The sequence below is a fragment of the Oryzias latipes genome, chromosome 6 (genome assembly GCF_002234675.1).
Source record: "Oryzias latipes chromosome 6, ASM223467v1".
In the NCBI taxonomy this organism is placed as follows: Eukaryota; Metazoa; Chordata; class Actinopteri; order Beloniformes; family Adrianichthyidae; genus Oryzias; species Oryzias latipes.
Window position 1 is genome coordinate 16,498,722 of NC_019864.2, and position 27,357 is coordinate 16,526,078.

The following is a 27,357-nucleotide window of genomic DNA, read 5'->3' on the forward strand; positions in this document are numbered from 1 at the left end:
GCAAGCAGTTGGACTCTACTCTAAATAAAACACCTGCAAGTCATTTTCAAGAGAGAACAAACCTTTGCTCTTGTAGATGCCTTCTTTAAGGTACAGCTGCCAGAGGAAATAACAGAAATGTTAGTGAAAATCCATCCATCCATTTTTTTGATTCCATTGAATCCCTGTTGGGGTCAGGGGCTGGCAGAGCCTAACCCAGCTACTGTTATGCAAAGGTGGGGGTACACCCTGAACAGGTTGCAGGGCCACACAATCACACACCTATATGGGCAAATTTAGAATGATCAATTGACATGTGAAGCATTATTTTGGAGGAAGTGCCTGAGGAAAACCCACACAAACACAAGGAGAACATACAAACTCCACACAGAAAAGTCCCAGCTGGGATTTGAACCTGGGCCTTCTTTCTGTGATGCAAGTACACAAGTAACCACAACAACACAGTGGAGGTGAATGTGTGCAAAAATTACATCTGTGTGAAAGTTAAGCCTCCTTTTATGTATGTAGTTATTTCATGCATATAGATCGCGCTAATATCATGCTAATGGCTTTGATAGTTTTCAGATATTTTTGCAAAGCTGATCACCAAAGACTAACTTCCTAAAAATGGTAAAAATTCACGAAATAAGCTGCTTGTGCCCCCACTTGTGAGTTTTGGTAGGTGAAAACTAGTAAAAACCAGACAACCCGATTTCCATTCAATAAAAATATGAATAGTAACTTGTCCCCAAACAGCTGCTGCACTTTGAACGTAACTTCTTTAATCCAAGCGTATATGCTTGCTTCCTCAGCTCCTGGTCTTTTTCTCTTCCCTGCAGGAGCAAGTGGCTGCTGTTATCTCTGCTTCAGAAGCTGCCTGTTTTTCTGCTGTAATCTCTGTCCACAAATCCCCAACCTCTCAGACAAAGAAGTGGTGGATGAGGCAATACATCCACAGCATCAAACAAGGCACAGCATATTCTGGGTTTCCAGCACTGCTGCACAGCCCCTAGCAGAATGTCTCAGCCTGAACAAGTTTTTTTTAAGTTTTTTTTGCCTTGGTTTGCTGTCTCCTGATGCAAAAACGATGTCTGAAAATATTAAAGTAAATGTCTAAAACTTTTAACTCAGATGATATTCACACTCTCAACATCTCTTATGCTAGATGTCCAAACAATATGTAGAAAATCTTTTTTACCAAAAGGCCAGAATGCTCTGTTTTATGAAACAAAAATGGAAGAATTATGGATAAACGTTCTTCAGCAACAGGGAAAAGAGCAAACAGACTGTCTTATCTTATAATGTCAGATCATCAAAGCAAAATCAGAGGTGTCATATAAAAAATGAATAAAAGAAACTACTGTCTAGTGTGACACATAAACTATTTTTTTCATGACAACTTTCTGTTTATCCCAATCAAGTAGGTTTAGAATCACTGATGTTGTTGTTGATCTTTTAGCACATCCCATCAGGGGTTGCCACAGTCAATCAGCTTTCACCGATTCTCACAGGTGGTTTGGCAGACATTTATACACTGGATGCTCTTCCTGACACAATCCTGTATTTTATCCTGGCTGGGGACCGGCACAGGGAGACCCAGACTTGAGGCATGATGGGTCTTGCCCAATGATGCACAAGGGTTAAGCTCATTGCGCCCCCTGGGAAGCAAACCCTGGTTTCTTGCACACCAGTCCTACATCCAGCCAACTGAGAACATCCAACTGCTACACTGAAGTTGATCAATGTAAATGTGTAAAAACTGATATGGGAATTCTAACTTGTTCACTGAGACTGCTGAGAAAACTTAACATAGATTAGCAATATTTCAACAAGGAGAGACCATAAGGAATTCCAGAAAAGATTTATTTGTGATGCAGAAAAATGTGCATGATATTAGTCCATAGTCTTTGGCGGTTCGGCTCTGGACCAAAGACGTCTTGCATATTTGTAAGCATGAACCACAGATGAATAAACCAGAGAGCCTAGAATCTAATGGTGGTTAATGACCAAACAATGCCAAAGCATTCTTCCAGGTGGAGAAGCAGGTGGAGGATGGCTGGTGAAGCATTTAGAATGCAAAGAGACAAAGTGGGCGTTTTTTGCACTTGGTTTGAAGAGAATGCCTAATTATAAAGGTGTGTAGAGTGATGTAACAAGGAAGTACATGGAAGTGATCTTCCCCATTGAGACTGCAGTAAAGCTCTACTCTAATACTTACAAGCATTTTAAAATGAATTTATGTCAGTTTTTTTTCTTCTATGCTGTTTTCTATCAGCATTGGTTATGTAAGATCATCAGTTTTCATCACACTGTTCCTATCTTGGGGTTGGAGATAATAAACTTAAGGCTCTTGACCCACCACCCCATACAACAAGAAGGTTTCACACATATAAAACTGTGAAATATTAAAAGATATTATTTTTTTCCCCACTGATTAAAAACATCTTTTTATTTTTTCTCATTCCTGCATTTGCATGGATTTCCCTATGAGGGTTGGGACAGAAGCAGAACGTTTATTTGCTTTGTCAGTCTAATAATGTTGGCACATTCTCTTGTTCATCTCAAAATGCTGTTTTATTGCAAAACCATTACAAAACGTTAAGAACTGCCCCATCTGAATTACCGATACTGGTATGTTTAAAACATTGCAGAATTTTGACCTTTTCACTGCTTTTAACTTGTTCAGCAAGACAGATTTCTCTAAATATTAGTAATTAATGTCAAACAATCCCACCAATAACCTTTTTAAACCATGTTAAATCAAAGCAATCTAAAATAACTGACATTGTTTGTGAAAATCTCTGTTTTCTGTTCAAAGTGGGAAACATGCTTTTACTGCAATTTACAATTAACAAAATCCCAGTCCACACACCTACAAGAGGAGAAAACTAATGTATCTGTCTGCCACATCTGTTTTATGATGGGGGAAAAAAAAGATTAAGACTGGAAAGATCTTTTGCTAAACCATGTGTAGTTCTAGCCTTGTGTTTGTTGGAAGGATCAGAAACTGAGCAGGTTGTAAAATTGGCATCTGTTCTCAAGTTCGGCTCATCATTTAACAGTTACACAGACAAACTGTGCATCATGCACTATAAGCAAAGCCTTCCTTATCACCAAACAGTGGTAAGTCTGACACTTTTCACTAAAACATTCCTGAAGTTTTCATCAATAAAAAGCACGTCTTTGCTCGACGGTACAAGTTTAAAACTTAAGTGGGATCTTATGACAGGCAGGTTAACAGACGTACTGAATGTTCATCAACTATTTGGTCATATATAACATAATTACAATTTCTGAGAATGATATTTGGATGTTTTGTATTAGAAATCATTAACCTTGTTTAAAAAAAGTATGGAAGAAACAAAAAGAAAATGTATTAAAACTGATACAAAACAGATCTGTCATATATTATACTTTATTATATTATATTTTCAATGGTATTTTTTAAATTTCACATTAAGCGATAATTCTTAAATGTGAAAAGAAATCCATGGAGTGCTATTGCAGCTATTGAAAAAGAATAACTGAATATTTAGATGTGGTCAAATTCTCTTGACTAAAGCATGTAAGATTTCATGAACAATTATTAAACTTTGTAGTTTTATGACTGAATGGAGGGAAATGTTACTTTTAGTAAATCTTAGTTAGTTTATTTACCTCCTAACATTTCAAATTTAAATTTGCTCTTTTGTACAGAGCAGAAAAATGTTGGCAAAGTAAGGTGACCCTTAAAGTTAGCAGGGGAATTAAAGTGGGCATGACAACTTTCAGATACTTCCTAAACTTTTGAGGATTCAAAACTGTGATACACAACTACTAGACCACATTTAATGGAAACCAGGCTATAGCAAGAAAAGGTGGAATTATTGCTACCTGTTGGGACTTTTGACTCTGCGGTTTTATAAATGGATGGCACAAAGGAGTGCACAAACGTCTTTCTTTCCTTCCTTCATTCTTTCTTTCTTTCTTTCTTACTTATCTCAAAGGCTTAGTGTAAGTTTTAGATCTAAAGAGAGCTCATAAATCTTGTATAACATCACTCAGACTCGCAAACAGCCACATAGAGTGAACAATGATTTATATATCCAACGTACAAAGGGAAGTATTAAAGGGTTGAGGGTATTGCTGAAGATGAAATCACACACTGAACCTTTGGTAATTCTAATATTGAAATGAATAAAGCAGGTAGAGCATTTCAGGAAATTTTCAATGACTATGATGTCGATGGCTGCAAGAATGGTGAAATCATTTAATGAGGTTGTCAAATAACACTTTATGTTAGTCAACAGTTAATAGTTGTAATTGTTAAAAATATAAACATGTAAATGATTGTTTTTCTTGCAGTTGTGTCTGTCATATTTCTTTAAATTAATTCTTTATAACGACATTAACTTGCAACTATCCAATTATTTTCAAAGTGTCTTCATCTTTTGAATGTGTTCATGAAGCATCTCCATTATTCACTGTTATTGGTGTCATATTTACTCACAATATGAACATAAAAGTACAAAATGTATTGCTTGTTTATAATTTTCAAGCAGATTCTTGATTTATGAAGCATGTCTTGAGAAATACTGTGATTTCAAACACTGATGGTAAAGTAGAAGAATTCCTCTTATAAATAATTATTTTGGAAGGCTATGTGCTGTAATTTAAATGCTTTGATAATACACTGATTGCGCATATAAATATGATTGCACGCATTCATAGAAAGCAATAACCATTTGTCTTTGTACGCAGATTCATAGCCATCATCAAAGCTCTCGATTCATCATATTTTTAATTCAAAAGAATACAACTCTCCCTGTTTTTAAATTGTGGATTTGTTTCTATAAAAACAAAATGATAAACTGCAATGAGATTCTGTGGAAGACGTGTTTCCTTTTTCTCACCTTGCAGGTCTTAGGTTTCAGACGTGTAGTGTGAATGCAGGTAGGATGATAACTAACACTCACTCTCTGTGATGGGAGTGTCCAGCACCACACAGGAGTTCTGAGTTCTGCACACCTCCCACATCATTTTCATGTTTTGTTATTTAGAGTAACAGCCATGGTACCTCACCCACAGATGCACACAGGTAGTTAGTTTGTTTAGCACAGCACAACTAACTTTATTTAGTCTGCATATTTAGTTCCTCTTGTTCTGTCATCCTTTCTGTTAAGTGCTAATTTGTTTAAGTTTCATTTTCTTTGACTTACCTAGATGGAGTTTGACTGTGGAGTTCGTATTGATCCAAAAGGGTGTCTGAGGGTAGAGCTGTTTTATATTGTCAAGGTGATTTAAGGAGGACTGGATGGTGGTGCAGTGGTTACCTCACCTGGTTAGTTCAAATCCCAGCTGGGACCTTTCTGTTTGGAGTTCTCATGTTCTCCTCATGGATGCATGGGTTTTCTCCAGGCACCTCGGCTTCCTCCCTCAGTCCAAAAACATGCTTTATAGGTTAATTGCTATCTCTAAATTACCCCTAAGTGTGCATGTGAGCAGACTGGCCACTTATTCAAAGTCTCCCCTGCCTTCATTAAACATAGGCTGGGGTGGCTCCAGCAGGCAGCCCTATGACCCTGAAGGTTCTGAAGATGGATGGATGATCATTTAAGGACCCAGCTACCATGTCAGTGGAAGAGTAATTTGTATTTTGGATAATTTATAAAGTTAAACTATTGTCAGTTGAATTCTTTTTGGGGAAACAGACTCCCTGTTACTGTAAAATGCCTGAATGTGTGTTTATATTAAACCCCCAAATATTTGTTATAGTGGGTCAAAAAAGTATTAAGTCAACCACCAATAGTGCAAATTGTCCCACTTAAAAAAAGATATGAGAGGCTTATATTTTTGATCATAGAAACACTTCAACTATGAAAGACAAAAGGAGAAAAAAACTAGAAAATCCAATTTAGCTGTTTTTACATAATAATAATAATAATCATAATAATCATAATAATAATAATAATAATAATAATAATAATAATAATAATAATAATAATAATAATAATAATAATAATAATAATAATGATAATAATAATAATAATAATCTCATCATAAAAACTGGCAGGATCCCTCACACTCCCTAGTTGTGGCTTAATTGCTGCTCAAACATTTAAATAATTTTCTTAGTATTTGCTTTAAAAAAACAATCTAGGATCTTGGTTGCACAATTTAAACAGTCTAAAGAACTGAGAACAAAACAGAGCAGAGCAACAGTAAAGTCAGACGTCACAAGTTCCTCTTTTGGAAATTGTGATTGGTCGGATCAGCTGAACACATCCATGCAAAGTTAACTGTTAACTCCTAATGAGCCATTCAACTGGTCCTTGTGCCCATATATATAAATGCTCAGGGGGAAATGTATTTACATGAGCTTGTATGCTCGACTCCATTAAAGATATGACTCCATCTGTTCAGTTTTTAGCATCAGACATGTTTTATATAAAAATGAAACAGGTGGTAAACAAATCTGCCGACCACAAACTCACATCTGTTTAATCCATAAAATGGCCACCTTTGAATTTGAATCTTACTTTATTTCAGTCACAATATTTTTGGTATAAGCTGTACTCACAGACTGATCTGAAAGTTTATTATTTACTCAATGCAGGCTGTAATCTCTTTCCTTTTGGATTTAAGAAGTATTTCCTTAAAGCATTGGAATTTTTAGGAAGGGTTTAGAATTAATCCAATGTTTAGCTTATTTTTTGTTATTAGAAGACTGGGAAACTATTTTTGATCTTTTGACAACTACACAAATGTTTCAGAACACCCCAACAATCCGGTAAAGTCTAATGAAGAGTTTGAAATGATACCAAAACTTCCTGAAGCCCAAGGTAATATTTTTCCTTTTCATACTTTTGTAATTTTTTATCAGCTGACCTGTAAGCAGTCATCTGAATAAATTAAGCATCTTTTTAAAGAAAAACCTGTCTGTAGTGTCTGGATCTTTCGTTTCAGGTTCATATGAACTCAGAGCATATGCATCCTTGCAGAAATCTATGTTTTAATTATGATAATTATGCTGTTCTGGGCAATTTGCCTGTTCACACTCCAGATAATTTCAGATACTTCAGCCATTTTTGATCTGCAGTCCTGCAGGGAGTTATTATACTGTTTCCTGCAGGTTGCATCTTTCCAACCCGAGGAGGACATTTTTGGACTAGACCATCCGTGGTACAGGAGGAGCCAGGAGGTGTGAAGCTGGGAGGATCAGGGAGCAGCCATGACGTCACCAGAGTTTAAAGTGGGCCGCGCTTCGTCCGAAGAGAGGAGAGGGAAGACGGGAGGAAGGAGCTGCGGTCATCTGGTCTCACCTGCTCGGGTTTAAGTCCAGAAACTACCTGCAGCCAGAGTTTCAAGGCTTCCTGAAGATGAAGGAGTGTGTCGCGCAGTGACTCCTCTTGTGTTTGCAAGCGTCAACTTTTCCATTGGAAGGATGCTGAAACAAAGGGTGAGTTGGACGCTTTCCCCAGAAAATCGGTGTTGAGTGAGTCGTCAGGGCAGCCTAATGATGCTGCAGCATGCGGGTCGTCCCCGCCGCCGCCGCCGCCGGGCTCCCACTGCTGACAATCGGCTGTGCAGATGTTGATGAACGACATCAACTAGAAACACATGCATTTCCAGTGGACAACTGTGAACTTTGCAGTGTTTTTACCTTTTATTTTTATTTCCCTGGCGTTAGGAGAGAAGTGCTGCTGGTTGATATGACAAATGGAGCTTTCTAGTTAATTGTTGGCGAGTCTCTGTCACTTGAAAACGTGCCAAGGAAAAGAGCTATCTAATTTCCCAGAGTGTGAACATCAAGGTATTGCAGCATGTCTAATGTTTTGTTTTTACTCACCCTCCCAGGTGTTTGACACCAAACTGATAAAAAAAAAACTGCTTTGGTGCATTGAACGCTCAGTACGCATGAGTGGGCTAATTGATTTTCGCTTTTTTGGTCATTTTTAGATAAGTTTGCCTCTTGTGGTTGAATGCAATGTTTTATTGTTTGGATTTATTTTAACTGCAACACATTCCTGCTGGTCATTTGTGCTGTTTGTTTGTTTTTTTGGGGGCCCAAACAAGCACCAGGACTCCTATAAAACACTAGGTAAATCCCGACTTAAAAGTGAACGTGGTGACGGAAATTTTTAACACTTTGCAGATTCCTGCTCATCTATTTTTCAGCCGCTAGATGGCAATAGAGTGCAAGTTGTAACCACTGATTAAACTTGCATTAGTCTCTACTGCAATCAGATATGCACCATTGTGTGATAATGAAATCATTACAGATGCTGATTTCCTGTGTGAGAATAACCCAAAACAAACAGAGCAAGGCGCTTCTTTGTAAAACCCATGACTTATATCAAATAACTGGTTAGTGCTTTCTGCACACAAACACGCACACTCATGAGTCTCCGCAAAAGCCAGACTCTTGTTTTTGCTCAGCTGGAGCTGCATAAATTGTGGCAGATGCTCTGGATGGGCTCTGTGTATTATAACAATTTATCATAAAACAGTTTATTACAAATGCACCTTGTCACAACAGCCATGCAGGTTTGGTTTCAACTCTGGCTCTATACCAGGAGGTTTTCAAAGAGCCAATTTTTGTTTATATTTCTAAGTGGGGTGATATTTTGTTTGTCTATAATTACACTTCAGCATCATTCCTCAGTCAACATCATCACCATTGCAAACATCCAGATGTGCACATCTATTATTTACATTATCTTATCAAGTTTTTTCAAGTATAGTTTTCAGTTGAATTTATGTGGGAGTTTCACTTTTAGGCTGCTGATCATGTCATCAAAGAACTGAGAAATGTATTGTTTCTGTGGGAAAATTCTCCAAAATGTCATGCACATAATGGCAAATGAAAAAAAAAAGTTTTGACTTTGAATATTAATAGTAAACTCATTTGCATATCGATTTTTAAATATTCTGAGCTCCGATAATAATGTTGCCAAATGTGGACATGGTTTCTTTTACAGTGTTGTATCTGGTCAGTGAGACAATGCAGTCAAAGTCCTCTCATCTATTAATTCTGACCACTGAAGTTTGGGGAAAATGGGCAAAAATCTAACTGTGACATTTAATTCCAAAGTGTGAAAATAAAAGGAGGTGTAACTAATATTTCGAAATGTATTCCTATTGTCTGAAAATTGTCTCTACTTATATGTTTATGGATCTATATACGGCTCTGTATTTGCCCTGTAGTGAGAAGCCATGCTGTTTGTTGTTTCGTTTTTGCTATAGGGTCCATTGCTGGTCTACATCGACACTCATCGAACCGCATTTGTGGTGGCACAAAGGGGAGTACTGTTTAAAATCAAACCAGTAGATTTTAGAAATTATTATCCCTATTTAGTGCAGTTTGAGAACATTTTGAAGTCGGAACTTCTGGTATTTTAATTTCTTAACCCATTAAAATAAATCCAGCTGAACTTCACTGATATGTTTAAAGGCAAGGAGAGGATTAAGGATATTAAATATCAGTCTCACTATTGATTCTCCATAAACCATTTTATTGATTTTCAAGAGTGAGCAAGTAGACACAGTTAAGGCAGCACAATACCAATAAGTCCACATTTTAGTGACCATGCAGGAATCATGCCAGATTATATTGAGCTGCAAAATGTGTTATAGAGCTGAAATTGTTAAATCGCAGGATATTTTTTTTGTTTGATGTGTTTGGAAAACAGCAGCTGGTGGCATAAGTTCAGCATTAAATACAGTGGACCTGCAAGGGGTGACTTCTTTAAATAACAGGCGCTTTTGACTTCATTGATCTGTGTCACATTGTCTTATAAATACAATGTTTACAAAGCAATGCATGCTGAGTAAAAAGTCATGTTACACTAAACCAAATAAGATTGTTTTAGTCTGAATGAGATGCTGCTCCTCTGCTGTGTCCTCTGAAGACCTTCTGTTACAGTTCTGTCTCATTGGCTTAAAGTTTTACCAACACATGACATCTATGCTGCATTATCCTCACATTCACATTTACTGACTTGTTCTTCAGATCTGTTTGCTTTGTAACTAGGCGTTGATGAAACATGAGGGATGTAAAAAAAGAAATCTGCTTCTGGTTAAACTTTTTTCTGCTTTTTGATCTTCTTCTTTTAGTTTGTCAGAAAAGTTTTCATTAGTTAATCTAAACTGCACAAACAAATTTTTCTATAGATCTACTTTTTTAAAATCTAGTTTTCGGCCCCTAACTCTTAATTAGGAACGATGCCTTGACCAAAAGACGTCTTCCTGTTTCTTGTAGCTAAAAGGTTGTTTCTCTGTTGGATGTTAAATTAAAGACTAGCAGGATCTTTACTCAGTGAAGAAATTTAAGCGTTAGATTATTGGTAAAGTACACAAAAAAGCATAATAAACACATTTCTGTGAATTATTCTTATTTTTTTAAACTATCATCCATGTGTGTTGATTCTCTTAATTTAGACCTTTCTAGAGGATGACCCTAAATTTTAGGGTCATTAAGCTAGTATGTCTCCTTTTAGGGCCTAAAAGGAGACATACTAGCTTAATGCTTCCTCCTCTCAATTAACAATGAATTACTGCCCCCTACTCACTCTACTCAAATACGCAGAGAGACAATTTTGAGTAATAAAGTGGTAGTGTCTCTGCCCTGAAACTGGGCAGGAATACAATCAGGTTATACCAAAGACTAAAGCAAAAATGGTTGGATTTAGGAGTTAAAGGCCAACTCTAAAGAAAATTGTTTTTTATGGTTGTTTTTAACTTGTCCTGTCCAACAGCTAAGCAAACAGATGAGAGCTGAAAGCCTTTTGTGTTGGACATATTTTACTGTTCCAACAGGGGTTATGCATCTTATGATACACCAGATGTATATTTGAATAAACCCCTTTTGTAATTTCAGCTAAACTTTATTTATGTGAATTATATTTGTAAATATTTTTTTGTTGGGCCGGACGGAAAAGAAAAGGAGGAGAGAAGAGAGAGGGATGACAGATTAAGGGGGGGGGGGGGTAGAGGGGTGATTATAGCGAGGGTAAGATAATGAAGCGTTAGAAAGCAACAAGTTGCTGGAGCTTTATAATCACAGGTTAGGATGCATGAAAAATCTAAAATGGGCGGCGCCTGTCCACACAAACACATTCAAACGTTACAAACACATCTGTTGGCTCCAAAAGGGTTCCCACACAAACAAGTCTATATGGACATACTACCACTAACATTCACACATGCCTACTTATGCATTCAGACTAACACATGTTTTTGGTGTTTTTAACATGTTCATGTAGTAGTTTCCTCATGGTGGAAGACATATATAAAAGAATTTAAGATTAAAACTGCATTTCTGAGTATTTGTTTATTCGAATCTTGCTAGATCAGGTGTTATTGCAACACTGAAAGAGTTGATTTTAGCTCTGAGCCAGATAACATTTAGCCCTTATCTACACAGTGTTAAAGTGACACTGAACATATTGCTGAGTTATACATAACTCTTTTGGGTGTTAATAATTGACACTATCAGTACAACTTTAACACTAAAGAGTGTTGAATAACTCCCACAGAATCATTTTTACTCTGCACATTTTATCTCAGAGGATCAACACTAAAATGGAGGTGGGGCCTTACACTTGGTATTGTTGTAACAACTCTGACAGAATTAAAGTTTGACATAAATGATAAAAAAAAAACATTTAAAAAATGTCTGGATATGGTAAGCAGATAAATAAAAGAAAAAATAAAATAAACAAAACAAACAGTTATTTACGACGAGGCAACAGTATCTCTAAACGGTTCCGATTTTAGTACTTCAAAATGTATTTTTATCCTTTTTTATGTGAATTAATGGTTTACCTAGCAAGCTAAGAGCATTTCATTTCAAGTCTGTTAATGCTGTAAAGCCCCACGTTGTCCTGCAGGGTTAGGTTTATGACTGCCAGGGGCTTTTTCCACCAATGCAACAAACAGGCGGACACTATTTAGCCTCAGCAGCTTAAACTCTCAACAGAGTCATTTGTCTCAATGACAGCTGTTGCCTTTTGCCATAGAGACACTGATATTTTTGGTATTATTTATAGAAAAAAAATTAGCAGATACCCCTTTTGTCAAAATTCCCTAAGCTCTTTGAGTTTTGAGTGCAAATTTTTTGAGGATGTTTTTGTTGGGTAGACCCTAAAGTCTAGTAAAGCTATTCAACTGGAAATCCCCATGTTTTGCTTAATCAATATGTTTAATTAGTGCTGATTAATGTAGCAGTGTGCCAGTGGAAGGCTGACAGCTTTCTCACTCCACAAGAACACATTCTATTGGAAAACGGAGAAGAATGCTTTCCATGGTCCTACTTCGATTTTACATTCCCACTCACTCGGTAGATTGGAAATAAGGGGGGGTGTTAAGAAAACAAACAAAAAACAACAAGGCACATACACTTTAAATTTATGTCTGAGTTAGATGACTAATTCCATACCTTTTTATTTTTGAGTAAATGCAATCATTGCTTGATAGGCTGCTGGTTTGGTCCCACGCAGTCTCAATAATCTGTTAATCAGTCATGAAATAAAAGATTTGGAAACAGTCGCTGGCAGAAATGGTAAGCAGTGCTTTCCTTGCTGAAAGAGAACCTGCTTGTATGTCTCTGCTTGCAGTGGTTCAGGGTTTGTAAATGATTGTGCGGTATTCTAAGGTCTAATGGAAGAGCTCTTTCAATTCACCAGGGCAGACTGCACATAATCCTCACACTGTCATGATGTTGACCCTGATTTTTGGGGATTGTCTCAGCAGACTGTAATACTTTAGTGCGGTTTTTCTTTTAAAGTTTGCTATGGCGTACACTGCTTTCTGTCTGAGTCCTCTAGAAGTTACAGCCACAATGACCTTTATTCTGCAAATGAAGCTGTTTTTGCTCCGCGGTGACTGATAGATCTTATTATTTCGGCAAAAGAACACTGAGTATTCAGCAAATACCCCGGAGCCATAGCAACTACATTAGCAAAAGTTAATGAAACACGTGGAGGCAGGACCCCAAACTTTGTCATACTTTTGAAAGGGGCAGTATTTACATTACATGAAAAAACATATATCATCTCATCTGTCTCGTTTTTGCATGCATAGTTACACTGCTGTTTGTGCTATGCTGTTTGCCTGTAAAAGCAAACATGTTTTTTTTTTCAAGTGAATAAATAGATTACTTGTTGTGAAAATTGACAGTAGGGGGGGGCAATGAAAGTCATGCTTGTTTTCCTCACATTGTGATGGAAAAGTGCAAAGCGATGCAACATTTTAAAGGCCACAAGATTTTCTGTCTTACGACCGCATAGTTGGCTGGCGTTGAGAAACAAGAAGATGTTTGCAATTTAGATCCAACTTCAATTGTTGTCCCAAAGGTCCCACCATGTCTGCATCTGATTATGCTTGCATGAATTTAATTAATAATTTGACAATGCGCAACATTGATGCCAGTCATCCAATGCTCTGCTGGGGAAAAAGATTGCCTGAGCTTGATATCAAGCCACAGCCTTTTAGCAAGCAGCAGAAACGATGAGCTCAGGCAGATTTCAGATGCAGGAACCCCGGCACAGGGCTACGTTAATCCCCCATCCCTCAGGTGCAGGAACATCATGGACTATCTCTCTTCAGCAATGCTTGGTCAGTCTCTGATTAATGCACTCATCAGTTCTTTTCTTGTTTGTTTTAATGACAGGCACGTCCCTTGTGGGTATTTGGTGACTTTTTGCAAATACTGCTGATGCATATGCTTACACCTGCCACTATTTCCCCCTTGTCTTCTGAAAAGACCCCTGCCAGAATGCTCAAGTGTTTTGACATGAATTGGCTGTCAGTAACTGTGCAGAGAGACTGCACAGCGAATATTCCACTAGAGATACAGGATCCACGAGATGAGGAAATGAGCTGCGATAGCATCTCAGCGTGTTGTGCTTTGGTGATAAGGCTATTATTCATCATCGTGCCTTAGACAGCCAAAAGCCACTCTCCATCTCAGGTATATTTATAAATACTGTATATAGCTTCCACAATGCCTTGCTTTTTGCTGGTAAGGCTTTTACGCCTTATTAATGGATTCCAAACATTATTTAATAATTTATTTAAAATGCACATAATTGACTATGATTAACTGAAAAACTATGGCTGACATTCCCTCCTTAGAATTGAAGTTACTACGCAAAAGTGAAGAAACATGGGGAAATTTAATATTTCATGTTAATTTGACAGCATCAAGGGGGTATTGAGAAGCACTAAGAGCATTTTGAAGTGTTGGGGAAATTACTTGAAATGGGCGTGATTTCCCTTTTTTTCTTAATAAAAATAAACGGATTCAATGTATTTATCAAGATTTCTAATACTCGTATAGAAATACTCATATAGAAATACTATTTACTATTAAAATAGTCATAGAATATATTTAAAAAAACAATCTGCCAAATGGAATTTAAAAAACAATTTGAAAAACATTGACAGTAAACAAAAATAGAAAAAAAGACCCAAAAAGTCTGACCTTAGTCTTAGTGTTTTAAAGTCTCAACATTTCACACTACAGAGTTAGCTTGTAACATGATCTGTGATGACTGATCTTCATACTGACTCATGCAGACAGGTAAGTGCTGTGTCCATGTCACGTTTGGCTGCTGATGTGTGACAAATGATCAAAGCAGACAAATGATCCGCCATGCTCAACGGTCCATTAATACTGTAAAGCTTATAGAAGAGCGATACCTTGCCTCTTGTCTTTGTCACCTTTTATAGAAGCCATGATAGCATTATGGTGTTTTTTTTTATTGTTACCTGTTTCAGGGATGTGTGAAACTGAGGTGTTCTGTATGAGAGAAATAAAATGTAGGGAACAGAAATGTATGCTCCGTTCCTGCACTGATCAGCATCCATGACATATTACTATCATCTCAGCCTCATGCTGCGCTACACCTGTTTAACAAATGTTGCAAACAGTACATTTCCTCCCTGCTTGGGTGATCGCTGTGAGATGGAAAACTCTGGAGCGCTTCCAGTTTCTGGTGATGGATCTTTGTCTTATCACTGAGGCAGGCTGAGCCCTATACCATAAAACCCCAGTGCTTATTCAGCACCCAGATACATTGCTTGTGATCAATGGTCATCAGTCAGGACACTGAATGGATCACAAATTGAACCACAGCTGGGACTTAGCTGCTGAAGAACTGGAGTGACTCATGAATACCACACCAGGCAGCAGAATGTTCAATCTCGTCTCTGGCCTTGCAGACAAAACCTTTTCATTCAATCCCACCCAGACAGCTTGAGTTTGAGGCACAATACCTTACTCTTCCCTCACTGGCAAGAACCTTCTTGTCTGCTACATCTGTGGTTGTTTAATGAACAGCGAAATAGAGGTTGAAAGAGTGTAGCAAATACATTTTGACAGTATATATATAGTGTATTTTTAACAATAATTCTTTATTTTTTTTAACACTTGGTACAAGCAGGTACCACATACATAAAACCAAAGTAATAAGTGAGATTAAAAAAATTCCATCACTCACTTTGTCATAAAGTCAGTCAAAAGCACTAAAATCTGCCAGTCCAGCAGGTGACAATTATGCTTTGTTGGTTTATTAAATACAATGAGTTAGTTTGAATATTTTGCACTGAAACACGGGTGAATTTTCACTATAAATTGCTAATTTTCAGATAAAATTTGAGGTCTTGTTGTGACAAAGATGTCTGATTGCTTAAAGAGCACTGCATCTATGTCAGTTTTATCATTGGCAAACATTTTTTAAAGGGCTGGAGAAGGTGTTACTGGTGTTTATTGGACTAAAATAAACAACTTGTTGTGTTTGTGTTGTGTTTGGACTCGACAAATCCTCAGGCAGTCAGGTTTATTTTTAATGAAGGAATTTCAAGATTATCCTTTCTTTTCCCGGCAGTGGTGGAACTCCAAAGATCATTCACAGAGCAGAAAGAGTTTATGAGGTGATAAAAGAACTCCGGGTAACTTAAACAGTGGTTGGAATCTCTCACATTGGCTGGTGTTCATGTTGGAGGGCCCACCATGAGGAGAACACTGAACTAAAAAAGTGGGTCAATGCTGCAAGCAAAATGCTGCTGATCTCAAAGTGCATGGTGGTCCATCTGCAGTTTGCTTGAGGACAAGCCAGAATGCTGTCAAAAAGTTTTGTGTTTTTTCGCGGGGGGATTATGCAAATAAAACTTGCTTTTAACAACAACCCCTCCCCCCAACATTCTACTTAAAACTTTTGCATGTATTTAAACTGTAACTGTAAATGTAACTAAACTTTTTCAAGCATGTTATCATTTTCTGCACATCATTTCTTTGTTTAGCTATTTTGTGTTTGAAAAAATAAAAGGAAATTAAAACAAATGCAGATAAACTGTAGGCTGGGGCTCAAAAAATTATTATCAGGTTTATATTTTGAAAGAAAGTTAATTTTTTATGTTGCAGCCAATAACTACTTTTGAAAAATAGTTTTAATGTAAGAATTCCTAACTTAATTGATAAAAGTTTCATCCCTTTTGAACATACATCTAGACATGTAAACAATGTTTTTATATCAACCTGAATGAATGAGAGTCTTCATAGATATGTTTGCAACTATTTCCACAGAAAAGATGAACAATTTTTAAAATAAAAACTAGCAAAGTATCAGAAAAAATTCTCCGTCTGCAAATCCTTGTTGTTTTATCCAATAATTTTTAATAATCATTTATTGGTAAATAATGTTCTTAAATATAGTGTCCATTTCTTTATAGAACATTATGTCAGAACAGTTTTTATCAATAGCTCCAGTAGGTCGTTTTTACTTACAAAGGCATAGATGTTTTGTGTTAAGTGGTGCTGCTAACGTATCCCAAAGCACATTTATTTCTCATTTTTTCCAAACTTTCAATTTAAGTAGGCGTGTTGTAATTCAAGTGGATTCAAGGACATTTAAAAGGTCGTGGTGGCAAAAATTGGGCCTCCATCTTTAATGCAAATTCAGATGACAGAGCTCTCTCTTCACCAAATTTAGATCACCTGGTTGCATCATGAACGCTGCAGGAGCATATTTTCTGATTTAATGATCATGATGGCAGGTCAGTTCTCTTTCAGTGATCATTAAGTGATGCAGAAGGTTAATGTGTTACATGAGCAGTGAAAGCACATCAGAGATGTGGGTTTTGGGTAGTTTCAAATGGTTCTTTTTTAATGAAAGCCTTCACATAAACCATCATCGCTTAATTTTCTCAACACGTACATCTTCTTAGAATTTATTTTAATTTTATATATTTTTTGGAAATTGTTAATGCTATTAAATAATAGATGTGAAATTAAATGTTACCCAATGGGATTGGAACATCTTAATCCATTTGTGCAACATAATTTAACTTCTTTTTTAAAACCGTCTCAATATCAAATCTTCATAATCCTTTACATTTATTGAGAACACCACCTTTGTGGGATATGCTGCTTTACTACTCTCTTGCATTAGTTTATTTATATTTTTTTGCAGGACACACTGACATACAGTAGTAAACAAGGATGTAACGATTAATCAAAGAATTTATTTATATTCCTATGATCCTTCCAGATCGATCTGTCTGAGGCAGTTGTTAATAGAATGGACCTATACCATTATAAAATAGTTTCAAAATGAAATAAATCAATTATATCCATATTGTGAAATACTATTTGGATAGGGGCACGGAATGTTTATTTTACTATAACGTCTAAACGACCAAGTATGCATTTCAACATTTCTGGAATGAGTTTGATAAATATGTGTAATTTCTTTATTGCTTTGACTACAATGCTTGAAATAAATCAATAAATCAAAACAAATCAAGTGTCATCACAGTGGCTAACACACGTGTGATCACAGCAAAAAATAATTGAGCCATCATTACAGTCCAATGTGTGGAAACATACTCCCTAGGGTGGCTGGGTGCGTAGAGATAGGGTGAGGAGCTCTGTCACCCAGAGAGAGCTCGGAGTAGAGCTTCTGCTCCTCCACATTGAGAGGGCCCAGTTGAGGTGACCCGGGCATCTAGTTCGGATGCCTCCTGGACGCCTCCCTGGGGATGTGTTCCGGGTATGTTCCACTGGGCAGAGGCCCCGGGGAAGACCCAGGACATGCTGGAGAGACTATTTCTCTCTGCTGGCCTGGGAACGTCTCTGGTTCACCCCAGAGGAGCTGGAGGAAGTGGCCGAGGAGAAGAAGTCTGGGCATCTTTGCTGCTGCCCCCAAAACCCCATCCTGGATGAGTGGAAGAAGATGGATGGATGGATGGATGGATGGATGGATGGATGGATGGATGGATGGATAAATAACCATAACTTAGAGATAAATACCTGGGTGCCAAACAGTGTGGCTGGTGTTTTCCACATTCCTTGTATTTCTGATATTCAAGTAAAAATTAAGCGTGTACTAACAACTAAACAAGACTTAATGGTAAATCCATTCACATTTTAGCTTCATGAAGTTCACCCCACTCTTGTTTTTCCACATCAAAATAATCCGAGGGGGAGATTATGAGAACATTCTATCACACTATATGGCCACATATCTTTGTGAAATTCTGTGTTTCCACACACTGGACAGTAATGATGGCTTGATTATTTTTTGCTGTCATCACGTGTGTTGTCTGTCCGCTGTAATGCAGTTGGTCGTTTTTATGTTATAGTAAACTTAAGCCTACCATGTATTTTCCAATATCGATTTTCAATTTATCTCATTGTGAAACAATTTTTAATGGTATAGGTTGAGTCGATTCAATGCAAACTTGCCTCAGGCAGATCGATCAAGTTGGATCATAGGAATAGAAATCATTTAATTGATTAATCGTTACATCCCTAGAACCCAGGTATTTATCTCTGAGTCACACTGGTTGAACTTTTCTAAAGATGTCCTGGATCGATTTTAGGTCAATGAATCACATCGTTCAAAATGAAAAAATATTAACTATGAATTGCATCAGCACCACAAATTATGACATGAATTGAATAGTTGCTTTAAAGAAATCTTACCCCCCTAGTTTTAAAGTTTTGAACTACAACTGCAGACATTTTGTTGCTGAAGACCTTTGATGCTTCAGTCTGGAAATTTAAACCATCAGTGTAGACTCAAAAACTTTTAATCACCAATAATTTTGATCACTTTGATCTCATATTTTGCAAGAATGACATAAATACTTGAGCCCCACTATAAGATTATTTTATGCCATTTCTTTTCTGCGTTGTAATGTCAGGCCCTTCAAAAACTCAGAGAACGGCATGCACGCTCAATGGCTTTCCCCTTCCCTGCTCCCCGTGTTTTCTTCACACACTGCTTACCCTGCGACATTTTCGACGGGTTACTCACTGCTTGGCTTCTCGCATCTTGGACACTGACAAAAAATAAATGAAGACACAAAGAAGACACAAGGTTCAGAGTTGGTGGCTGAGGCGTGAAACTATTGGAGTGTAAAATTGCCCTTGCAGTCCTGCTGTTGTTTCAGCATTTCATGGCAAGCTGCTAAGCTTGACTCTACTTCCATGTTCAGTGTCTCCTTCCTTTCACTTTTTTTCCATCTGTTTCTCTGTCAGCGCCATCCTTCAGCTGATTTTGACCTCAGGTGTTCAGAAGCAGTAGAATTACAGTAAAGTACTAACCATTCTTGCAGGCAAATCTTCTCTCTTCTCCACTAAGGACAATGCAGTTTGGAGAGAGCAGAAAGTTCAACAGGCTAATATTCACACATCAATTCGTCCAAAGGTGTCCAACTGTTCCCCTGCAGTTCCCATTACTTGCAATCAGTCACGGGGTGGCTAATTGTCTGTGTGGAACAAGATCATTACTGGTGCATGTAGAGCCTGACTGGTGCTTCCTCCTGGTGGCAGCAAGAGGCCACAGCCAGGCTGTGGAGCGCTGACAGATGGAGCACAGAGGGCAATTTGACTGGTTTTTCCATTTTGTGATACCTAAGGTTGTTTTTAAAACTTGAAGTACAGAACGGTAAGAGTTCAAGAGAGCAGGCAGAGCAATGAGGGACATTTAATTCATTAACTGGTCTTTCACTAATTAGCTGTCTTGTGCAACATGCTGGTGGCAAACAGGTCAGTGGGGGCATGTTAATGACCTCAGAGCCTGGACCTGTTTCATAAAAAAAATGTTAACAAATCTGTGTAATGATATTTAAAAGGGAAATAACGAAGATAAACTTTTTATTTGCTTTAGATTATTAACTAAAGTTGACGGTCAAGTTAGCAGTCAGTGTCACATTTTTGAACAGCTATTGAGCAGATGGCCTCTGATTCTCCCGCTCCCCTCCCTTGTGTGTATCATTCTAAATTCATAAAGCTAACGCTAAACCATAACTGTCTCTCCGATGTCCAACCACAGGCAATAATGAGAAATTGCTGGTGGTCAGAAGCAGGAGGCCTAATTTCTGTGAGCATGTAAACCAGTGTTTGCTCAGATGGGCTGCAGAGACTGTTTGTGCCCAGATTGGAAAAAAAAGTAAAAACACCACAAACAGGCTGTGTCTGGTGTTAGTCTGCCCTGCGGTAAGGCAAGGTTATTCAGATGAAAGATTGTGTTGAGATTAGTGAGCCCTGCCCAAATGTGCGGATGTCCAGAGTGCCGCACTGTGTGATTTATGAGAGTCGTGATATCAGCGGTTGCCACATGAATAAACCATGTGGGCAGAATTAAGCTCCTGTTAAACGACGCACAGCATTTTCCCAGGTGCCTTAACAACCAAGCCGGAATCAAATTCATGAAAGTTTTGTTGCTACTGCTGACTGCTTTGTGCAGCGTCTGGAGCGGTCGGCCTTAAATCTTCTGTCAGTGTTTTGCATACTTCCGATAAAAATGTCATCACCCTAAACCAAAACCACAATGCAGATGGTCAAATAGAAACAGATCTTTAGCATTTTAGAAGTAGAAAAGTGAATAAGCAAATGCTCTACACAGCATATAGTCTCATTTAACCAACATTTCATATCATCTTACACAAAATTAATATTTTTAGAATAAAATAATAAAAAATAGTCTTTGCCACATGGAGGGTGTAAAAAAACCGCCTACGACAACTTATACGCTGCAGACTATTTTTATCTAATAACTTTTTTGTCAATGATCAGTATTTTTGCATTATTCAGGAGAGCCATTGCCCTATTTTCCATGCAATCTGTGTCAGTACATAGAGTAAATAAAAACACAAAAGCGAGAGATAAAAACAGCATATTTATTATAAGAAGAGCCTTCTAAAATTTAAATTGGAACTTTTCTCTTAGTACTGTATCGTTGCATTTTTTCAACGTATTCAAGATCATGTCAATTTATTCTGAGACTGAAGCTTGTTGAAGTGAAGGTAATTTTTGAAAAAATCTCTAGCTCATAAGATAAATCTTTGAAATTTTTTATTTCACGAAATATTTACCAAAGTATTCAAGATAGAGAAACTTGCTTTAAAATAAAAACTCCTAATAATGTGCTTTTTAACAATAACTGCTCTTGTCAGAGTGTGTCACAGTATGTTGATTTCCTTTCCTTGCAGCACATCTCGGTGGATTGAGGACACAACATAAGTTGTTTGAAAGATCTCGAGGTATAAAACCATAAAATTATTTTAGTATGTTAGGATGCTGAACCCCCCCAGGTTGGAAAGTTTTCCAAATTAGACATTTTGAGCCGGCCCACTATATACCGTAATGCAAAATCAATTAGTCCTTATTGTGTTGGCCAGAAATTTTTTGCTTTAAAAAAGGTGGCATTTAATGTTTTTGCTTCTCCTAAATTGAACCATTTTGCTAATTTTAGAGAATAGTGAAGTGTAAGTTAACAGAAATTTCTGAAAATATTGCACAGTAACTATAAGTATTTTGTGCAAATGGCCTTCAGTGACATCGGAGACAGAACCAGCCATTAGTGAGTGTATCTCATTGGCAGTCTGTGCTGTGTGGTAACATCTGTAACCTTTAGATCACTTCAAATTATGGTGCTGCAGGAATCCTTCAGTAGTCATTACAAAACAGATTGAGCGGTTGGAAGAATTCTTATAAAAGTTTCATGTTTGCCTTCCACTTGGATTTAGAGGTGTGAAAATGAGCTGATTGCGCACGGCACGCCACCATGCAACACGACTTTAATCTGGAATTCTCTCTTGGTTTTCCTTTGGAGGAGAATTCAACACCTAATTATGTTCCCGGAGACTGGTTTCTACCAAGCATTGGGAAAATGGGAGCTCCAAGATGAGGGTGAAACACACCTGAGATTCTTTGAATATTGCTGAATATTAGTCATGCAGTAGTGCTGGAACTGGCACATCAGGGGACAGTATGGTTAATTGTGCTACTCTTGAAAAAGTTAAACACTAAAGACACTTGGTTTTCATTATTTCATTCAGACGTCTGCTGATAGGCAAAGAAAAAGGGACTGATTTGAAGTAATGTTGCTTCTTTTAGAGCAGATGTCCACGGTTAAACAGGATGCACGTGTGAAGATTCAGAAGTCTTGATAATGGATTTTGTAGCCTGCACACACCTTGACTCTGAAGTCTTCCATCAGCAGTCCAAAGGATGTTGCTGTTTCAGCTGTTTGTTCGCTGCAGCTACACATTGACAGGGAGGTTGGGGGGGGCTTCAGAGTCTCAGTAATCAAAGTGATGACAAAGTGGAGAAAAACACATGGAAGGCGGTTGTGGTCTCTGGACAACAACTGGCTTCTTTAAAGTTGAACAGTGAGAGCAGAAGAGCAAACCCAGGGGAAAGATACAAGGGAGGGACTTGGAGACACAAGTGGTTTTGAATCACAGTGATTTCTCTCCCAAGTTTTTGTTTTTGTTTTTTTGTTACTTTTACCCAATCTTGCACTCCTTTTGTTTGCCTTTTCTTAGACAAACATAACATCACGCCACAAGATTAAAAACATTGTACAGATGAGTTTGGGCACGGCAAAATATCACAGAGATTTTTGTCCTTGACATTTATATTGTTCAAGTCAAAATGACTGCTGACACGTTCTGTGCTGCACTTTTTAAACTCCTTCTCGGTCAAGTGTGACCAAAGCGAAAGGGCAGGATTTGGCATTATACTTTGGCGAGTTTGTTTTCAAATCAAAAGCTGCAAATGTAGTTTTTTTTATCTTTATGCTGAACATTAAGATAGTAAAAAAAAAAAAAAAACTTTAATGTACCGAAAAAGGATCTACTTTATAAACTATTTAATAAATAAATCTTCTATGGGAGACTTGAAAAATGGGTAACTTCTCATTTTTGGACAACATATGTCTTCTTTAAAATCCCACTTTGACCATATTTTGGTCTATTTAGAAATCCTTCCTAGATGTCTTTTAATTATGATTATACAGTTTTGAGGGTTGCGTCAGGAAGGGCGTCCGGCGTAAAAACATTGCCAAGTTAACCATGCGACTCATCCTCAAAGGAGAGGTTGTTTCGCTGTGGCGACCCATGATGGGAAATGCCGAAAGAGAAAGAGAATAGTTTTAGCTAAAATTAGAAAACCTTTGTCAATTTCTAGGACACGGCAGCGATTCATCTCTGAGTTGTAGGCGGTAAGTTGTGGCAGTGCAATCCTACCCCCCTTCCCCTCCCCATTACTGGGAATTTGAATAAAAAAATACTCAGGCAATTTTTAGCGTAATTTTCTTCATATATGTCCTCTATCATCAGATAAATCTCACAAGAACATGTTAAAAACACCAAAAACACAGTTTTTACTGGAGGGGGTCTCTAAACAAACCATAACTTGAACATTCTTTCAAAAAAATTCACTGACTACGTTTTTTTTTAGAAGAAAATATACATCCTTGCTCATCACTTGCCATTATTTAATATTTGCGGGGACTGTAAGATACATTGACAAACTTATCACATGATTAGATCCAATCAACTTTATTTAAATAGTACTTTCCATACATTATTGCCTGGGACAGACTGGTGACCTGTTCATGGTGTCGCCTGCCTTCGCCCATTAGTGGCCAGGATAGGCTCCAGCAGCCCCGTGACCCAGAAAGGGAACAAACAGAAGAAGATGAATGAATATAGTATTGCATCTCCAGGGGTTCACACTGATTACACTGCTGCTTCTTTCCTTTAAACTGTGTATTTATACCTCTGGCCATAGTGGAGTGGGCCACTCAGCTCTACTGCACTTCCCTCCTACAGTTTTGTGATCCAGTGCAAACACATTTTAGACCCAAATTACACTTAATCCCTTAAACCTCATAAGCTGTTAAATACAAAACGAGAAAGCATGCCGCTCCCACTGATCTCACAATGCTAAACATTTGGGAAAAAATAAACACAATTACCTTCTCAAATATTTGCTTATTGTCCCATCTAAATCCAATTTGCATTTTGTTTAAATGCCACATTACAGACATGCAACAATTGTTCACAATCATGAATTTAATGTTTTATCCTACAAAAAACCTATTTTGAGATTGTGTTTATTGAGAGAAATCTTGAACATGCTCTCTGACCCTCTAGAGAAGTGGTCCCCAACCCTGGGTCGCGGAAATTACAAATTTCACTTATCCAAAAAATATTTATAATCACCAGAATATTAGCCCTGTTCATCAAAATAGGCTCAGGTTTCATACTGAGTAGTTTGCTAACAGCTTTGTGGAGCTCTTCAAGGAAAATGCATCGAATCTCTCAGCTCTCTCTGCTGTTAACTGTCATGAAGCACAACAAATGCAAACGTCTGTAAATAAGCAGGTTTTTTTTGGAGAACGAAGGAATTTGTCACGGTGCCTCTGTCAGCCTACCTCCCCCCTCCCTGCTCTGCTGATTGGAACCAGCTGTCCTTCATCATCTCATCACCTGCAGACCTTCATATGGAGATCCACCCCAGCATTCTACGCCAGTTCGTTACACTCTCCGGTGCTTATGCCTGGCCACCAAGTTACGTTGATCGACTCAAGTCAAGCCTCGTACTTGCCTCTCCTTGTTATACGCCTTCAGGTCTTCTCCTCCACGGGTGCCGCTGGTTCCTCCCCGAGAACTCCTCGCGTCCATCTGCTCAGGCCACGAAGTCCTCCTCACTACGCTCTGGTCCCGCTCGTAGCGTTTACCGCAAGCTCCTACCACGCTCTCGACCATCTTCGACGCCGTCCTCAGGACGCCGGTTTGGACGCCTACAGCGATCCACGCTCCATACTTACCTTCTACACTCAAACTAACTTCATATCAATCTTGGACTTTCCAAAATAAATCTATTCCAAGATTTTCGGGTCTGAGTTTACTTCCGGGTTTTCAGCTACTGGATCTGCCACGTCATCGACGTCATGACAGAATTATAGTCAGAGATTTCAGTGTTTGGTCCAAGTCAGCTTTATAAAAGAAACAGGTGCTTTCTAATGTTTGGATTAAAGGACAAATTCAATTACAGACTTTATTCACTTTTGAAAAACTTGAAGTTAAATTTAAATATAAGTAATAAAACGAAACAATTTGATCACCCAAAAATAAATACATTTTTGTTACATTTTTTTGATTTAAACTACAGAAAAACTAATAAAAATTCACCTTGTTCACATTTTTATGCAGTTACAACTTTAAACTTTGAACTTTGAACTTTTTGGTTTAAAATGTATCAAGCATTCTGTGATTATTCCTTTGTTCAAAAATTACAGCTGCTCTTGCACAAACAAAACATTTTAGAATAAATGACAGTTTAAAAAGAGTATAATTTTATTTTGTTTATATGAAGTTATGAACTTGCATTTCAATACACTGGAGGAAAAAACTACCTGGGCACATTTTCAACTTATTTAGATGAAAATTATTATTGAAAACTATTGCAACTTTTAGGAAAAACAGCTGCAACTTCAAAGTTTTTGTGCTGTAATTTTTACAAAAAATGCGTGCAAGATCATTGAGAAACTGTACATCAATACAGACCATAGAGTTTCCCTTTCTTTTTTTTTTTTTTTTTGGTTGGTGGTGTGCCGCTGGATTTTTGTCAAGGAAAAAGTATACCTTGGCTCAAAAAAGGTCGAAAAAACACTGCTCTAGAGGAATTATTAAAGCAGTGTAGTGTGAAAGAAAACAAGCACACAAATTTTCTCTGTATACCTCAATTGTCATAGCAGTAGCCGCGATGTAAGCGTTGTTTTTGACTGCAGATAGTGTAATCTTTTCACATTGTGGGCAAACCACTCATCGTGTGCTAAGTGTTAACGGTTCATTTTACCAACCCCTCTTGAGTCTATGTGGGCTTTTTTTTCTGGTTGACTCTGTGAGTGTGAACGGTAGGTATGTGGGAAGGTTGAGAAGCAGAATGAGAGTGGTGTATCTGGATGAGGAGGCTGCATGGAGTAAAGTGGCTTATTTTAACGACATGCCTGTTGATATTGTTGATCCCATGAGAAATCTATGAGTTTGTGTGCGTACATTTGCGTAAGAGCCTACGTGGACACGTGTGTCTTCACTGTGTAATCATAACCTCATTATTTTTCTTCCCTCTTACAGCTTTGACCTGTCATCACCTCTCCCGGCGAGTGTCTGCATCTGAGCACAGCTGCACTTCTGTCACTTTGTGCTTCCGCAGCGCATCAGCATTCATAAAGAAACGTCCAGGGACCACAGGCTGTAAGATTAGGTGAGCTTCAGGCCATGTGCCTCTGGCTTTTAGATCTCTGACTGTTTCTGTCTTGAAGATCTCTGTGGTACTTAACTTGCTCTCAGTCATAACTATTACGGCTACACATTTTATTCCTCCCTATATTCAGAATATACCTGGTTTTATCACCTCTTGGCGGTATGCCTCAGGCCTGTGACAGAGAGCATGGAGCTTTGACTAATGTGACAACTTAGGTATTCGCTTAGAATATTCTGCATGTCCATAGTTCCTAAGAGAAATGACTAAGGGTGATTGTCTAACCACAGAAACAATAAAAGCTTTTTGGTCCATCAAGCAGTGCTGCTGCGGCACTTAACAGGATTTTTCCAGAAACTGCAGCTGTGGCCTGTAAAGGGTTGGGTTTTGATTGATCATTCTCCTAAGGAAATGAACATGACTTCAACGTCTGTCTATTCACGTGAATTGTTACTTACTTTAAGTGGAGAACTGATTGATTTCTTTTTGTGAGTGATCTGAATGAGGCCATCAAATGTGGAGGAGAAGCAAAACATGTAAATGTCTGTGTTCAAGAGCAGCATTTCTCAGAAAAATGCGTGTAACACTGTAGTACAGAGCACAGAAACATGAAAAAAATAAAAGAGGAAATTTCTCTACAAGCATGGGTTGGTTGGTTGCTTGTCTGATCGAGTAAGAAACCTCTCACTCTGAAAAAGCCGTCCCAGATTATCACACTTTGTCACCACTTCACTGTAAATGTCAAACAAGCATTACCATATGAAAAATGATGCATGGCAGGCACACATTTGTTACCCATGCATTGTTTATCTTCTTTGATGATATGCAAAGGT

At 37.8% G+C, this 27,357-nt stretch overlaps 1 protein-coding gene across 5 annotated transcripts in view; it reads left to right on the forward strand.

Moving 5' to 3' along the window:
- The first annotated feature begins 7,128 nt into the window (after window positions 1–7,128).
- LOC101171576 (multiple epidermal growth factor-like domains protein 11) overlaps window positions 7,129–27,357 on the forward strand; it is a 78,558-nt gene continuing 58,329 nt past the window's right edge. For 3 of the 5 annotated variants that reach the window (XM_020704029.2, XM_020704031.2, XM_020704032.2), the window contains exons 1-2: window positions 7,130–7,417; window positions 26,398–26,527. The gene's annotated coding sequence lies outside the window, so the exon portion shown is untranslated. Of the gene's footprint in view, window positions 7,418–26,397; window positions 26,528–27,357 lie in introns of all 5 variants that reach the window. The other 2 variants (XM_020704030.2, XM_020704033.2) reach the window with 1 other exon arrangement.